The sequence below is a fragment of the Lepidochelys kempii genome, chromosome 21, assembly GCF_965140265.1.
Source record: "Lepidochelys kempii isolate rLepKem1 chromosome 21, rLepKem1.hap2, whole genome shotgun sequence".
Lineage (NCBI taxonomy): Eukaryota > Metazoa > Chordata > Testudines > Cheloniidae > Lepidochelys > Lepidochelys kempii.
The window spans coordinates 14,044,596-14,060,311 of NC_133276.1; the positions used below are offsets into that span (position 1 = coordinate 14,044,596).

Below are 15,716 nucleotides of genomic sequence, written 5' to 3' on the forward strand. Positions count from 1 at the left end.
GGCTGGGGAATAGGTGCTGCACATAATATTAGAATGATGCATGCACAGTGCTTTAAAATCTGATGGGTAAGATGTGCTCTCTGCATTGAGGAGCACAGTTGGGGCCCTGTGGTGTCCACAGCTGTGGAATTGTGCTCTAGAGCTTCCGGACTGCTTATTTAAAGTGAAAGTCTTCCTGAATCTGTAATGTAATGTCTTCCTGAATCTGCAAACAGCTTGAAACTACACCTCTGAGAGGTGTGAATGACCCCATTTATCTCAATGGAGTGTTAACTCTGAAACTTAATGATGACACTGTACATGTCAACATTGTTGATGACTTCCATTTCTGCTCACTTTAAAAGAAAGACTCAAAGTTCTTAGCCAATAATTCCAAATGGTATCTGGTGCCAAAAGCCCTGATTGCCCCTTACCCAGCTGCCAAAGCCCCCAACTCCCCCGCTTCCGCTCTAGGCACCTTCTGTGGTACAGTTACTCACTGTCAATGTGAAAATCTATGGTCCACTAAACCTGTGTGGGGCTCTCACAGGTTTTCAGGGTGTCTGCACCTGTATTCCCTTCTCCGTGGTCCACTCCAGGATTTCTAGTCAGGTCTCCTTCTCTCACCTGTGTCTGGGCTGGGAGTCTCATCTCACTCCCTTCTGACTTGGGGGGTTACAGCTGTACAGTTCCCAGCCTTACACTGTGTTATCCCCAGCAAGCCAGTCTGCCTAATGGCCCTGTGTTGCTTTCTCTCCAAGGGCTATGAACAGTGTCTTGCCAGCAGTTACTACCCAGCTCTTCCGCAGCAAGCACCTTTATTTGTAAAGCAATGGCATTCCAGTGAAAACGTATAAAGAAGAGTGAAACACACTAAACAAACCAGGAGTCACCCGTCCGTCTTACGGGACCTGAGCAGTTCAGTCTTTCCAACTCTTCCACAAGAGTGGGGCCCCTGGACAGAAAGTTCTGTCCATTTGCTGGATCAGGTAGAAGGTTCTGTCTTCCCTTCAAGCTCATCCATTGTACCAACAGCTCTTTCTTTGTCTCCTCATCTCTGGAGAGCTTGGCGTGGACCAGCACATGCAAACTACCCCGGGGGTGGCACCTCTCCAGAGGTGTTTAGTCTCAGTGACTCACCTTAATCACTCCCACTGTGTGTAGTTCCTGGAGGAGCTGTGCTAACCCTTCCTGCATGGAGCAGAACACAGTCTTACAGAAAGCGTTCATAAATTTAATACATGCAGTATCTTTGGGGACCATATTGTGATTGCAATATCTGTCACGGGGCCAAAGTTAAATGGAACTAGATATCAAAACAAATGCCCCGGGAGGGATGCTGTACCGGGTGTTACTTGACTCGAGTTCATAAAAGAATTTCCAGTTCTGAATTTAAATGAGGCTTGAGGGATTTCCAGCCTGTTTCTCAGAGTGGCACAGAACCCAGGCCTAGATCTTATCTAGCCTCTCACATGAGTCAATCTCGGGGAGCACCTGACAAAGGAAGTAAGAATCATTTGACTGCTGGGGAGAGGTCACTTACCCCAGGTTGCCCTGCAGGCCAGTGACAGAGCCAGGAGTAGAACTCACGTCTCCTGCATCTCTGGCCAGTGTTGTACTGACTAGGCCACGCTGCCTCCCTTAGGTCCAGCTTGCTACAGAGCATGAGGGCCTAGAGCATCGGCGCTCCTGCAATACGGACAAGAGAAGTGCCGCAGAGTCTGTGGGTTAGTAATGCTGAGCAGGGATTGTATGCAGGTTTCTTCTCCAAGACAGCGGGAGAGAGCACTTGGTAGATGAGTCTGTCCCAGGCATGGGGGATGGCATGAGAGAAGGCACGAATCGTGGGTAGGAGCCTTGCTATGCAAAATCACTTCACCGTGCAGCCTTGTTGTGCAGTCCACCATCAGCATGCGACCTGCCAAGATGTTTTCTTGCAGCCTGTGGCCCCTTCTGTCTCCATGGGCCCTATGCACCAGTAACCCACCATGAGTGTCTCTTAGCTGATCTCCCCTCCACGGCCTGAGGATGCTCCTCTTGATGTAGTGGGTGCTTATGGCAGAGGAGGAGATGCAGGGGCAATGGTGGGCACATGGCTGGCTGTTCTGAATACTCAGCACCCAGTGTGCGCTGAGCGGTCCTGAAAACCTGGCCCTTGGGCTGTGTTCTGGAGGTGCTGAGGGGCAAATTGCAGGGGAGGGGAGAGGCAGTGGGCACAGGGAATTGGGATTACGGACAATGGAAGCTAGTGAGAGCGCAAGAGTTGTGTTTGAGGATGCTGGCTGCTGGACCGAGGCTTTGCACCTTGTAATCTATTGTCTGTTTTTGTTCTTCCCTGTTCAACTGGGAATATAACCGTCTCTGCTGTGGGTCTAAGGGCAGTGCAGCTGGGATCGCTGTGGGGCCATGCAGAGCCAGTGTGGGGGCATCTCCGCTCCCCACTGTCCACTTGCCAGAATGGCTGGGTGGCCGATTCCTTCCTTCATTTCTCTGCCTGTGTGAGATTGTAGCTTATTGTGACTCAAGTGCCAAGGCTGGGGGAGCGAGGCACGGAAGCTAGCGAGCAGTTGGGAGGAGGCATAATTATTTCTCTTGTCAAGGCTTTAGTGTGTCATTGGCACAGACTTCAGCAGCCCCCTTCGGTGCTGGCAACTCTCTTCCAATTTTACTGAATAAATTAGCACATGCGTCTTGTTGTCAGTGTCTGACTTAGGCAGAGCAGAAGCGGTCTATGTCAGAGCGAGTAGAAAAAGCAGGGACTGCCCCAGGCTCTGAGTTGGCAAGTTTCCCTGAACCGGGCTGGGAATTACTGGCTGCTCTTTAGACAAGTCCCTGGCATGGCACTGGGAAGGTATGAGAGGCCTTCCTGTCTTGTAGGCGAATGGCAAATGTTTGCCAAGGAATCCTCAAACTAGACTTCAAAAAGAGAAGAGCGGCTAGCAGCCTTTAACTACCTGAAGGGGATTCCAAAGAGGATGGAGCTCGGCTGGTCTCAGTGGTGGTAGATGACAGAACAAGGAAAAATGGTCTCAAGTTGCAGTGGGGGAGGTCTAGGTCGGATATTAGGAAACACTGTTTCACTAGGAGGGTGGTGAAGCACTGGAATGCGTTACCTAGGGAGGTGGTGGAATCTCCATCCTTAGAGGTTTTTAAGGCCCAGCTTGACAAAGCCCTGGGTGGGATGATTTAGTTGGGGTTGGTTCTGCTTTGAGCAGGGGGTGGGACTAGATGACCTCCTGAGGTCCCTTCCAACCCTGAGATTCTCTGATTCTATGATAGTCACTGGGCTTTGCTCTGGCACCTGAGTGGCAGCTGCCTCGGCTCCTTGGCCAACATTACGACAGAGGCTGGAAAGTTTGTCAGTCGCCCGCTGTTTCAGAGCAGCGAGGACGGCAGCAGCTCAGGTTCTGCAGGATCCTAGGGGTAACTTCGTTAGTGTGGTATTAACGAGCTATGACTTCGCATGGGTACAGACCCTCAGGAATGAGCATTGCACCAGAGTCATGCGTGGGATGATTTCCACACACGTCCCATCTGAATGAATCCAGGTCTCTCCTCACCTCTTCGAAGCCGGTGTCTCAGGCTCTAGCTGAGGCCCCTATGGCTATAGCTTGAGGGCCCTATGGCTCCAGCCTTCACCATGGCTCTGCTTGCAGTGACGGTGCTGGTCTTCAGGAACACTAGCAGGGGTCCTTCTCCCCCAGCATGGGTGGCAGCAGGCACCCCAGAAGCCAGTGTAAGTACTTGAGGGGGCAACGTTATTAACTTGGGTGCCGGGCTGGGTCTGCTGCAGGCTTCTCTTCCTGCTGCACACAGTCCCTCTGCTGGGACTGCTCAGGATGGTGGGCCTCAGGATGAACACCCCATTAAGATGACTGGGGCCATCACTCTCACGGCACACCCGACGAGGCTGGCTGCTCCAGTCACTTTTTTTTAGCTTTTCTTCAGGCTGCAGACACTTCCATTAAAATTGAGATTGTGATCACGTGATTCTAAGAGCTGGTGCTCTAGGCATGGCCTATAGTATCTATGCCTTAATCCAGCCTCGCACATGTACACTGTGGTCCATTCCTCTACTGTGCTTGAAGGCTGGGGGAGCTAGGGCTGCTGAAGCCAAGTGAGTAATTTTTTGCCTGCATTTGCACAGCCCTGCACTCAGCTCGATGGCATTGCTCGGTGTGTCTGTAACACGATAATGTTTAGATGCTGCATCCGATTGATTCCAGGGAATGCTCTCGGCCTTGAAAGGCAGAACCCTGTGGATTTTGGTTACAGATGGAAAATTGGAACAGGAAAAATGGGGGACCCAAAGATCCCCTTTCCTTTGGTGGGCAGAGCCAAGCGTCTAGGCTCTGTCATTGTCTGTAGATCAAAGAACCAGCTAATGGTGCCATTAACACCTTCCAGGACAACACCCCTGTGCTGTCATCCGGTAGAATGATCTCCTAGATAGGAATTGGGAGCACACAGCTCCTGGTGGGGGGAGATTTGGGGACTCTAGTATGGGGGAAGTAGGAAGGGGGAGCGTATAGAGCCCCAAGCATGGAAGGGCAGGAGGACCCAGAACCCCTGGTTGGGGGGACCTTGGTATGGGGGAACAGGGGAGCACCCAGAGCCCCAGTCATGGAGGAGGAGAATGAAGGACCTACAGAACCACTGGCATGTAGTGGAGGGGGAATTGGGGGTTACAGAGCCCCAGTATAGGGGAGGGGTTGCCGGGAGCTCCTGAAAGGGAGCGGGCTGGGAGGGTGGCATTCAGGAAACTCGTAGGATGGAATGGAGGGATGCAAGGAGCCCCGGGTGAGTGCAGTGAGCTTGGCCTGCCCAAGCTATGACGTGTCCCCCCCGAGACTAACATCTGTTTGTAGAGTATGTCATGACCAACATGCTGCCGCAGGCTGGCTCTCATGTGTAACTTCATATGAAGGGAACGCATCTCAAGGTTAATTTCCAGCTCATACCCTGCATCAATCTGAAGCAAGCTGCCGAGGAATGGGTGTTCTGCATGCACTTTGGGCTCTCCCAGGTGAGCTCTGGGTGGGTGCTAACAGGCATGTCTCGGGACCGGCTTCACTCCAGTGACTCTTTGAATCCTCTGCTTTAACCCCATTTCTCTGCTACGTGAAGGAAGTATCAAGTCCATTGTGTACCCTTTGCATCACTTGGACATCCGCCGCTCTGATGAGTGTCTCAAATAAATGGCATGAGAGAGGGGCAGCTTGTGCCCTGCTCGTTTCCAGTGCTCTCTGAGCAGTCCCATTGCTGGGAGCAGACCGAAGACCCATGATCTCGACGCAGCATGGACCGTGGGCTAGGTGCAGACAGGCCTGAGGGGTTCCTGGCCCTTCTCCTCTTGTCCCACTGAAAGCGGAGCATGCCGCATCGAGCCCATCTGCTGTCCTGCCACCTCCGCATCTCTCTGCTCCTTTTCCATGTAATTAGTTAGCCCTGTGTAAGAGCTGCTGCCCCAGTGAGAAGTAGCCAGCAGGCCGGGGATCGCTCCTCTCTTCTGGAGTTTGCCCTGGTGGCAGGTCTTAGATTGGAGAGCAGTGGGGCAGGGTGCTGGCCTCAATGACCCCAGCTTTCTAAAGATTAGAAACGCTCTGCTTTCTCCCATGTGGAGCGGGAATAGTAACATGCCTACGGCCATCAGAACACCCAGTGTCCTCTGCATGTTGCAGTTATTTAAAGAGCAGAGAATCTCTCCAGTGCCCCTAGAAGGGAAAGCGGATGTCAGGTGTCAAGAGAAATCAAAGGGCCTGGATCTCTCTCTAAGCAAAGCAGGACTTAGCTTTGCAGCACAGGCCTGAGGGCTTTTTACTTCCAATAAGGAAGTACCTGCTGTACATCCAAAAGCTTGTGCCATGCAGCTGAGCGAGCGGGGCAGGATTCATACCGCAGCCTGGCTCTATCCCAAGGCCTGCTCTGGAGAGGTGGGGTTTGCTGACACACAAGCCTAGCGCTCTGCTGGCTGGTCTCCCTTCTGACTAGGATGAGTTGGCTGTTCCCAGGTAGTTTTCCTCCGACCCTTTGCGATGTGGATAAATCTGATGGTGAGGTGCTCAGATCCTCGGTAGGAGGAGAGGCGTAGAGAATAGACAGGGAAGCGGCCTGGCTGTAACCCCCATGAGGTGATGTAATGCCATGTGGATCATAATGAGCTTTAATATGACTAGTGTCTGTATAATAAATGGCAGAAACGCCATGGATGTGAGACAATGGCTCACGATGCTGCTACATGGTCTCTTTTAGCTCCGCATCATCTGTCAGTACAATGCTCCGGGAGCGGATTCCAATTTCCTGACTTGTGTGCATTTAAACTCTGGTAACCACAGCAACTGCAATGGTTTCCTTTACCCCCGTCTAGTTCTTTGTAGTATCTCGTATTCTGTTTGCTCTGACTTTCCATTTCCTGATATTTGCATGTGGCAGAGCACGTCGAGGCTGTGCCAGTCCCCAGTCCAGCAGGGGCCCGGATGAGAATTTGACTTTAGAGTGACATTTGGGCTGCAGTGTGTGGGACTGGACAACGGAGGTGCTGGGGCTGCAAGGGTGAGCTGGCTGGTGCACGCTGAGATGAAAATGCCGCAGGGGTGGGGCATTCACATCCCGCTCTCCAGAGCAGGCCACTTGTGGAGAGGGGGGGCATCAAGAGTAGGGTGACCTGATAGCAACTGTGAAAAAACAGGACAGGGGGTGGAGTGTAATAGGCGCCTATAAAAGAAAAAGTCCCCAAAACCGGGACTGTGCCTTTAAAAACGGGACATCTGGTCACCCTAATCAAGAGGGTGGGAGGCTGGGGCCTTTCCAGCTCCCCCTAGCAGTGCACATGTGCAACCCGAGGGGGCTGGTGCGCACTTAAAACGTGGACCTTTTTTTCACAGCCCTGAGCACCATATGCCGACCTAGTCCCTGGCGTAGACACAGCTGGGCTTCCGGAAGAATACTTCTATCCACCTAGCTACTGTTGCTGGGGAAGGTGGTGTTCCTAGGGTGATGGAAAAACTCCTTCGGTTGCTGAGAATCATAGAATGTCAGGGTTGGAAGGGACCTCAGGAGGTCATCTAGTCCAACCCCCTGCTCAAAGCAGGACCAATCCCCAATTTTTGCCCCAGACCCCTAAATGGCCCCCTCAAGGATTGAGCTCACAACCCTGAATTTAGTAGGCCAAGGCTCAAATCACTGAGCTATCCCTCCCCCCGTGAATGCATCTGTGTTATGTGGTTATGCCAGTCTAGCTATGGCAGCCTGTACTCTGAACGCGCGTGTCTGCATTTTGTATCATTTGGTTCTGCGTAACTTTGCGTCCCTGAAATCCAGGCCCCCTGCAATTTCAGGATAAACTAATCTCTGAAACTGTGAAATGTCAAAGCTGTTTCCGTGAGAAATGATTTAAAAAAACAGAGCCAATTTTTAAAATGTTTGTTAAATTAGAAAACGTCAGGAAAACCTCGCCAGTCACAGGATCGTCACTTTGCCGAGCAAACCCAGCTCTGCTGGCTTCCCCCCGGAGTGAGAGATGTCCAAATCTTGAATTTGGCGTCCATGCAGAATCGTCGTCGTATCTCTTGCCACTACTGCTGTGTCCTGAAACTGGAGCAGGTTTGAAAAAAGTATCCACAGGAAAGTAAGTGTGGGTGTGTGGGTGGGCGGGGATATTCCATGACCGTATTCGCTCCATTGTCTGACCAGCTCCTCTGGCAGAAGCACAGTCATTAAAAATGACAGTCCCCAGACCTGACATTCTAGCAGACACTGCATCTACCAAAGAGAGGGAGACGGGGGTGCTATGGTACCTGTCTGTCTTAAGTACTGAGTAATAACCATTAGGACTGTTACTGTAATAGCAGAGTGCTTCATACGCTGGATTTATCCTCATATACCCCAGTGCAGTAGGGCATGCTATCGCCTTGTACGCATTGGGAAACTGAGGCACAGAGACTAAGGGATTTCCCCAAGGTCACACAGGAAGTCTGTGGCAGAGCAGGGTATTGAACCCAGTCTCCAAGTGCTCTAGCCACTGGCCCATGGTTCTCTGCCTCTTCTGGACACCTCCACCCACCCCAAACAGACACTCACACTTCCTATTCTCTAGCCAATTAGCCCCTCTTATACGTCCATCTAGCCACCATACTTTGCATAGGATTATTGCTATGGGGTGTATTGTCCTGGGGCGAGGGGGAGAGACAGCACCACCTCCACCAAGCTGAGCCCTGGGAGGAAGCCTTGTTTCCTTTGCCTCTGCGGCAGTGGCTAAGCCAGTGGGTTTGGTTCCCAGGTGGACCTGGTTCACCTGCTTGCTAGGAATGACCCAACCTGCTGGATTTTCAGGTGAGGAGCCTCCAGAAGCAGCCAGGCAGCTGACAGGGAAGGAGATAAGCATAAACAGGGAAGGGGAAGATCATTCCAGTTCTGGTCTCACCCTATTTCCCTTCTCACTATCCCTGTTTCCCGTCTCTGTGACTCCCTACTTCTAACTCAATCAGTACCCTTCTTAATTGAATGTTCCTGACTCCCCACCCGCAATATGCTGTGCCCAGACCATACGGCACTAGCTAACCACTCTTCCAGCACCCTCTCCTCAAAGGCCGGATCTTCCAGAGAGCTCTGAGACCAGTGTGCTGAGCTCTTGAAGATCTGGCCTGGCATGACCTCTGTCCCATCAGTCAAGTCTCTTTGCAGACCTAGCATTAGGGTGACCAGATGTCCCGATTTTATAGGGACAGTCCCAATATTTGGGGCTTTTTCTTATGTAGGTGCCTATTTCCCCCCGCCCCCCGTCCCGATTTTTCACACTTTCTATCTGGTCACCCTACCTAGCATGCTAAAATGGAATAGATTTGAGTGTAGCTTACTAACACTGTGATCTGTAGGAATGTAGCCACAGTGGGGAGGGACAGACTCTGTAAATAACCAAGCAAAGTCACACTGGGCCTGACCCTACTTTCCTACCACACCCCAGCCTCTTCTGGACTTCTGTGGGAGCATGGGCACGAAGGGCAGATCCTGCCCTTGCCTCTACAGCCATGGAAGGAGGCTGGCAGTGGAGCTAGTGTGATTCTGATCCAGAAACCATGCTGGTAAATGGGTAGAAATTATGATTACAAAGTAGACACTTGGAAGATGATATGATAGTGTCTAACCAGCACGGCTTGTGCACTGGGCAACACAGCATGCAGAGTAGGTGAGCAGCCCTCAGTGGTGAAAGAGCAGGTTAAGGACTATTTAGAAAAGCTGGACATACACAAGTCTATGGGTCCAGAACTAATGCATCCGAGGGAGCTGGCTGATGCAGAGCCATTGGCCATTATCTTTGAAAATTTGCGGCGATCGGGGGAGGCAAAAAAGGCAAATACAGTGCCCATCTTTAAAAAAGGGAAGAAGGAGAACCCGGGGAACTACAGACTGGTCAGCCTCACTTCAGTCCCCAGCAAAATCATGGAGCAGGTCCTCAAGGAATCCATTTTGAAGCACTTGGAGGAGAGGAAGGTGATCAGGAACAGTCAGCATGGTAGATATGTCAGAGGGTAGGGGTAGGATACAGAGTGACCGAGACAAATTGGAAGATTGGGCCAAAAGAAATCTGATGAGATTCAACAAGGACAAGTGCAGAGTCCTGCACTTAGGACGGAAGAATCCCATGCACTGCTACAGGCTGGGGACCGATTGGCTAAGAAGCAATTCTGCAGAAGAGGACCTGGGGATTACCGTGGATGAGAAGCTGGATATGAGTCAACAGTGTGCCCTAGTTGCCAAGAAGGCCAATGGCATATTGGGCTGCATTAGTAGGAGCATTGCCAGCAGATCAAGGGAAGTGATTCTTCCCCTCTATTCAGCACTGGTGAGGCCACACCTGGAGTATTGCGTCCAGTTTTGGGCCCCACACTTTAGAAGGGATGTGGACAAATTGGAGAGAGTCCAGTGGAAGGCAACAAAAATAATTAGAGGGCTGGGGCACATGACTTAGGAGAAGAGGCTGAGGGAACTGGGGTTATTTAGTCTGCAGAAGAGAAGAATGAGGTGGGATTTGATACCTGAAGGTGGGTTCCAAAGAGGAAGGAGCTCAGCTGTTCTCAGTGGTGGCAGATGACAGAACAAGAAGCAATGGTCTCAAGTTGCAGTGGGGGAGGTCTAGGTTGGATATTAGGAAACACTATTTCACGAGGAGGGTGCTGAAGCACTGGAATGGGTTACCTAGGGCAATGGTGGAATTTCCATCCATAGGGTTTTTTAAGGCCTAGCTTGACAAAGCCCTGACTAGGATGATTTCATTGGGGTTGGTCCTGCTTTGAGCAGGGAATTGGACTAGATGACCTCCTGAGGTCTCTTCTAACCCTGATATTCTATGAAAGGAAAATTGTTCCTCACTAATCTATTAGAATTCTTTGAATGTGTCCGTAAAATAATGAATAAAGGAGGCCTCTTTGAAGTCATTCTATTTGGATTTACACAAAAGCCCTTTCAAAGTCCCTCACAAGAAGTTACTAAGGAAATGAACCAGTCTTGGAGTGAGTGGATCAGAACTGGTAAGAGACCCAACAAAGAGTAGGAATAAGTGATAAATTTTCATCATGGTAAAAGGCTGATAGTGGGTGAAAAAGATCCACATGAGTACCAGGGTGTTCCAGATCATTAATAAACGTATGAAAGGGGGTGAGAAATGAGGTGGCAAAATATGCAGATGGCACAAAAGTATTTGGCTTAGGCAGAGTGACCTAACCAAGCTGGACAAACAGACAACATGATGGTAAATAAAATTTGGTGTTGACAAAAGGAAAGTAATCCACATTGGAGGGAATAATGCCAGCGATGCATGCACCTTGTAGGGTTTTAAATTAATGGTATCAGCCCAAGAACGGGAATCAGTGAAGACCTCTGCTCCGTGAGCAGCACTGTTTATATATATATAAAAAAAAAGCCGACAAAACATTAGGATGCATAAGGGCCAGGATGGGGATTAATATGGACAATATGATGTTACAGAAATTGATAAGGAGCCCTCACCTGGAATACTGTGTCTAGTTCTGGTCTTCTCCTCTCAAAATGGGAATGACAAAAATAGAAGGGGTTTAGGAGGGGTAATGAGGATGACTAAGGGCATAGAAAAACTCTTCCAGGAAGAGAGACTGAAAAGATTAGGGCTGTTTAGCTTCGAGAGGGGATGGGTAAGAGGGGCCATGATAAAAGTATATGGAATAATAAATGGCTGGAGAAGGGAGGGCAGGAGCATCTGTTCTGCCCATCTCATAACACAAGAACAAGAGGACATTTGATGAAATTATAATTCACATTATATATAATTATAATTCACGTTCAGAGCCAGTTTTTTCACACAATATGTAATAGCCTGTGGAACTCGCTGCCACCCAATATTACTGAGGCCAAGAGTTCAGCGGGCTTGTGAAAAGGACTGGACCTTTTTACGCGGAAGGAGGATATGCAGAGTGAGAATAGTAAATGCTCCAAACAAAGGCTCAAGAGCCAGGAAGGGGTATGAGCCCTTGTGTTCAGGCCATGAGCTGACCTCTATCTCTTGAAGTTCAGAAGGAAACTCCTGGATGGCTGGTTATCCCATAACTGCAGAGTGGCTCAGATCCTTGTCTCACCGATGGCAGGCGGGCCAGGTCCTGGCTGCCCAGAGACAGGGGAGGTGAGGGGTGAGTTGTGGCTAGCTCATGCGGATGCTGCAGGGAACCTTCTCCCCTCTCCCACCCTATTGTGCCAATGCAGGGGGCAGTCAGAATTTGGCTGCCAGGTTCAGGCGCCTGGTGGGGGGCTGTCTGAGTGGGATGGGGTGTTCTGGGGTGCACAGCATGGCTGTAGTGAAGCAGACTGGGCTATGCCATTTATAAAAGGGGAGCCAGAGTTGCCTCCCACCCCTTGTGCTTTCCAGAGGGTGCAAGTGAACCCCCTGGCACCTTTTGGAGGGCACCAAGGAGGAAGAGCCAGCTGGAATATGGCTAGTGAGTTAGGAAGAAAACCTAGAGCAAAATGAAGGTGGTTTCCCTGCCCCCTTACCCAGCTCTGTGTTCAGCGGGGGAAGTGCACCTCTGTTCAGATGCTCATACCCTGTGCCGTGGGGTGGGCCCAGCTCTGCGCCCATCCTGTACCAGGCTGCGTAGAGCAAGAAGCATCCGCGAGTCAGAGCCGAGAAGGGGCCAACGCGGAACAGCGGAGGGGCTCCGCTTTAGCCTTGCATGAAGTCCTCCTATCCCTGCTGACCCTGTTCAAGGTCACTTCTGCAGCAGGGGTGCTCTCCACCAGAGCGCGGCTGCTGGCTGGGCTGTTGCGGCTGTGTGGTGATTGTGGGGAATCAGCAGAGGATAATACTGTTAACTATCATGTCAGTGTTGGTAGCGTTAGGTGCTGGAGAGGTGGTGTAAGATTAATCATATCGCCTGTCAGTTTCACTCTCTGTACAGCGCTGATGGTTTGAAGACAGTTTGGGTGGCTGAAAAGGAAAATCTCTGAGTGCAGAAGATAACTGACATTTTTAGAGGACAATACATCTATTAAACCTTGTTGCTGGTGTGTGTGTGAAACCCTCTGTGATCACCCTGAAGGAGTGGTGGAGAATTCGTTAAGGGCAAACAGAGTCAGAGTTTTTAAGACCAGAAAGGATCTTGGAGAATGGAGCTGTTCTGGGAACACCAGGAATCTCCCGTTCCTTCAGCACTCCAGCTGTTTTTTAATTTGTATAAATATTGGGGTGAATTTCTCGTGCTGGTAAAAAGTGCCGTTTTATTTAAATGCTGGGATTGGTGCACTGAGCTTACCAAAGTTATACAAGACTGCCCCCTCAAGCAGGGGGAGGGGCCCCAGGACTGAGACTTAGCGAAGTTCTGGGACAAAATATGAACCAGTAGGGATGGAGCTCAGGTCACAGGGAGGGGAGAGGGGGATGCCGAGCAGAGAACCTCAGACAACACCCACTGCCCTGCGGAGGAGTCCAAGGGCATGGAAAGTGCCAGTGTGGCTCCACTGGGTCCTGAAGCCTTGGCTATCTACAGGTCAGGCACGAGCACTGGGCCAAATGCCCCCTGAACTCATCCTGCCCTGATGAGACCACCTGTGGAAGTTTGGTTTCTGTTGCCCGCTGTGTCGTCCTTGATCTTTCTGCTGAGGATGGCCTCCGAGAGGGAGAGGTCAGTGGCTAGCCGGCACTAGCGGTGGTGGTATTTTGGTTTTGGCCGGGGTGTGCAATTGGCTTTCTGATGCCCTCGTGCCTGTTGTTTACTGTTTGTACTCCTGTAGGGCCAGGACGCCCGTTGTGCTGGGCGTGGCCCACACTTCTACAGAGTTTTTAGTGTATGGTTTAAGCCAGGGCATGAAAAGTGGGTGTGGCATAAAATGGAAGGGAGTGGTACCTTGAGGGTGATGGTCACATCAACGTGTGGGACAATGGACCGACTTTGGGGCACGTGGCAGGTTTCAAGTCCCAAGGAGGCTTTTATGAAATAAACCAACTAAGAATATTCATAATGGTGGCACTGGCCAACCTGCCTAGCCAGTGTGTAACCCACACCAACTTGGGTGCCACTCTGTTCCCTCTCACGCTAGCTGGCCCCATCTAGCGGTTGATGGGCCAGTTTCAGCCTAGGCTGGCAGAGCTGGGTCTTCTAATTGAGACAGGAAAGGTGCATCCTTTTAGCTCCCCAGGTTCCAGGTTCAGTCCCTGATGCTGATGACCCACCCAGGGGCCTGGCCAGCTAGCTGACCAGAGGCATTGTGGTAGAAACGGGCTTAAGGAGGCCAGGATGCTGGCTTTGTGCATTGACATTTTTGGGTTGTTGGGCTTAGTGTGCGGGTGGCCTGTGATTTACAGGTCAGACTGGATCAGCTGGGAGGTAGCTTCTGATCTCAAACTCTGATCTTGGTAGGGTGTTCTGTCCTGGGGGGCTGGCATGCCTGTACAAAGGGGACGGGGAAGAAGTGGGGCACTGGTAAGGTGGGGGAAGGCACCGTAAGGAGGGGCTAAGTCATGAAGGACCTTAAAGGTGAGGGCAAGAAGTTTGTTGGAAAGGGGGAGCGGTGAGGGCTGTAATGGCAGGGCTGGTGGGCCCTCTTAGTTCCCAGAGTCTCTGCTGTTTTCCAGAGGTTTTGGGGTGGTTTGAGGTAAGAAGCTGATTATCGGGAACAGCTGGAATTTGGCCTCTGCCATCAAACCGAGGAGGAGAATTCTCACGGCGGTTTGAGCAGAGCAACATTCTCTGGTCATTCAGCTCCATTGGTACCCTACCGTTCAAGTATGAAAAGGAAATCTGTCACTCATCAGCCGCAAAGGACTGGATTGGATGCGGTTGTCACCGGCTGTAAACTGCCCTCTTGAAGCACTGGGGCAGCGTAACCAGTTTCTTGCTTTTGAAAATGGATGAGAGTTTTTGTTTTTCTTAAATAGCAAAGTGCGGAAGCTTTTTCACCAGTAACAAATCTGCTTCCAGCAACACGGCTCCTAGCAGCTCTGTGGAACTAAAAATACCCTGTAAAGGGGCTAGAGCAGCGTGATGTCTGTTTCCCCTGATTACCAGCTGTTTCCTTGCATTCTAGCTCCTCTAACCAGTTATTATCCGATCAGTAAGGCCCTTTAAAGCCAAACATTATCCTTTACGGAGTGCTACCATGTATAATTTTAAGGGTCAAGATAGGCAACAAAATGAAACCTGTTAATTATGGCAGAAGTCAAATCCGTCATATCTTTAGTGTACTGGTTTAGGGTCTGATGCTGCTCCCATTAAAGTCAACGGGTACCTTGCTGTTAACTTTAAAGAGTCAGATGTTCTGGGGCAAACATCTTTGAAGTTCTGGGGTACAATCCAGACCAGTTCCATGTGGCCCTGCAACCACAAATGTCTCTCAATGCTTTTGTCACCTTAGAGACTAACAAATTTATTGGAGCATAAGCTTTTGTGAGCTACAGCTCACTTCATCGGATGCATGCAGTGGAAAATACAGTGGGGAGATTTTATATACACAGAGAACATGAAACAATGGGTGTTACCGTACACACTGTAAGGAGAGTGATCAGGTAAGTTGAGCTATTACCAGCAGGGCGGGGCGGGGTGGGGGCGGGTGGCAGGGGAAAAACCTTTTGTAGTGATAATCAAGGTGGGCCATTTCCAGCAGTTGACAAGAACCTGTGAGGAACAGTATGTGTGTGTGGGGGGGAATAAACATGGGGAAATAGTTTTACTTTGTGTAATGACACATCCTAAGTAACTTAGGCTTGAATAAAGCCTGGGAGTGAATGTGTCATTACACAAAGTAAAACTATTTCCCCATGTTTATTTCCCGCCCCCCCTCCCCACATTCTTGTCAACTGCTGGAAATGGCCCACCTTGATTATCACTACAAAAGGTTTTTCCCCTGCCACCCCCCCGCCCCGCCCCGCCCCGCCCTGCTGGTAATAGCTCAACTTACCTGATCACTCTCCTTACAGTGTGTATGGTAACACTCATTGTTTCATGTTCTCTGCATATATAAAATCTCCCCACTGTATTTTCCACTGCATGCATCCAATGAAGTGAGCTGTAGCTCACGAAAGCTGATGCTCAAATAAATTGGTTAGTCTCTAAGGTGCCACAAGTCCTCCTGTTCTTTTTGCGGATACAGACTAACACGGCTGCTACTCTGAAACCTGTCACAATGCTTTGCTGTTGTAGCTTCCAACCTGGGCTGCTCACAAACAGCCTGTCAGCCGGCAGGTCACCCCCTGAGTGTCTGTGTCTACCCACAGCCCT

The 15,716-nt window shown here is 50.5% G+C and overlaps 1 protein-coding gene across 10 annotated transcripts in view; it reads left to right on the forward strand.

The window, feature by feature from the left end:
• The window catches only part of PPFIA4 (PTPRF interacting protein alpha 4), a 166,066-nt gene that overhangs the window by 33,710 nt on the left and 116,640 nt on the right, over positions 1–15,716 (forward strand). Inside the window, exon 2 of one of the 10 annotated variants that reach the window (XM_073320169.1) lies at positions 7,414–7,606. The exons of the other annotated variants lie outside the window; for them this stretch is intronic. The gene's annotated coding sequence lies outside the window, so the exon portion shown is untranslated. The remainder of the gene's footprint in view (positions 1–7,413; positions 7,607–15,716) is intronic. 10 annotated transcript variants of the gene reach the window in all.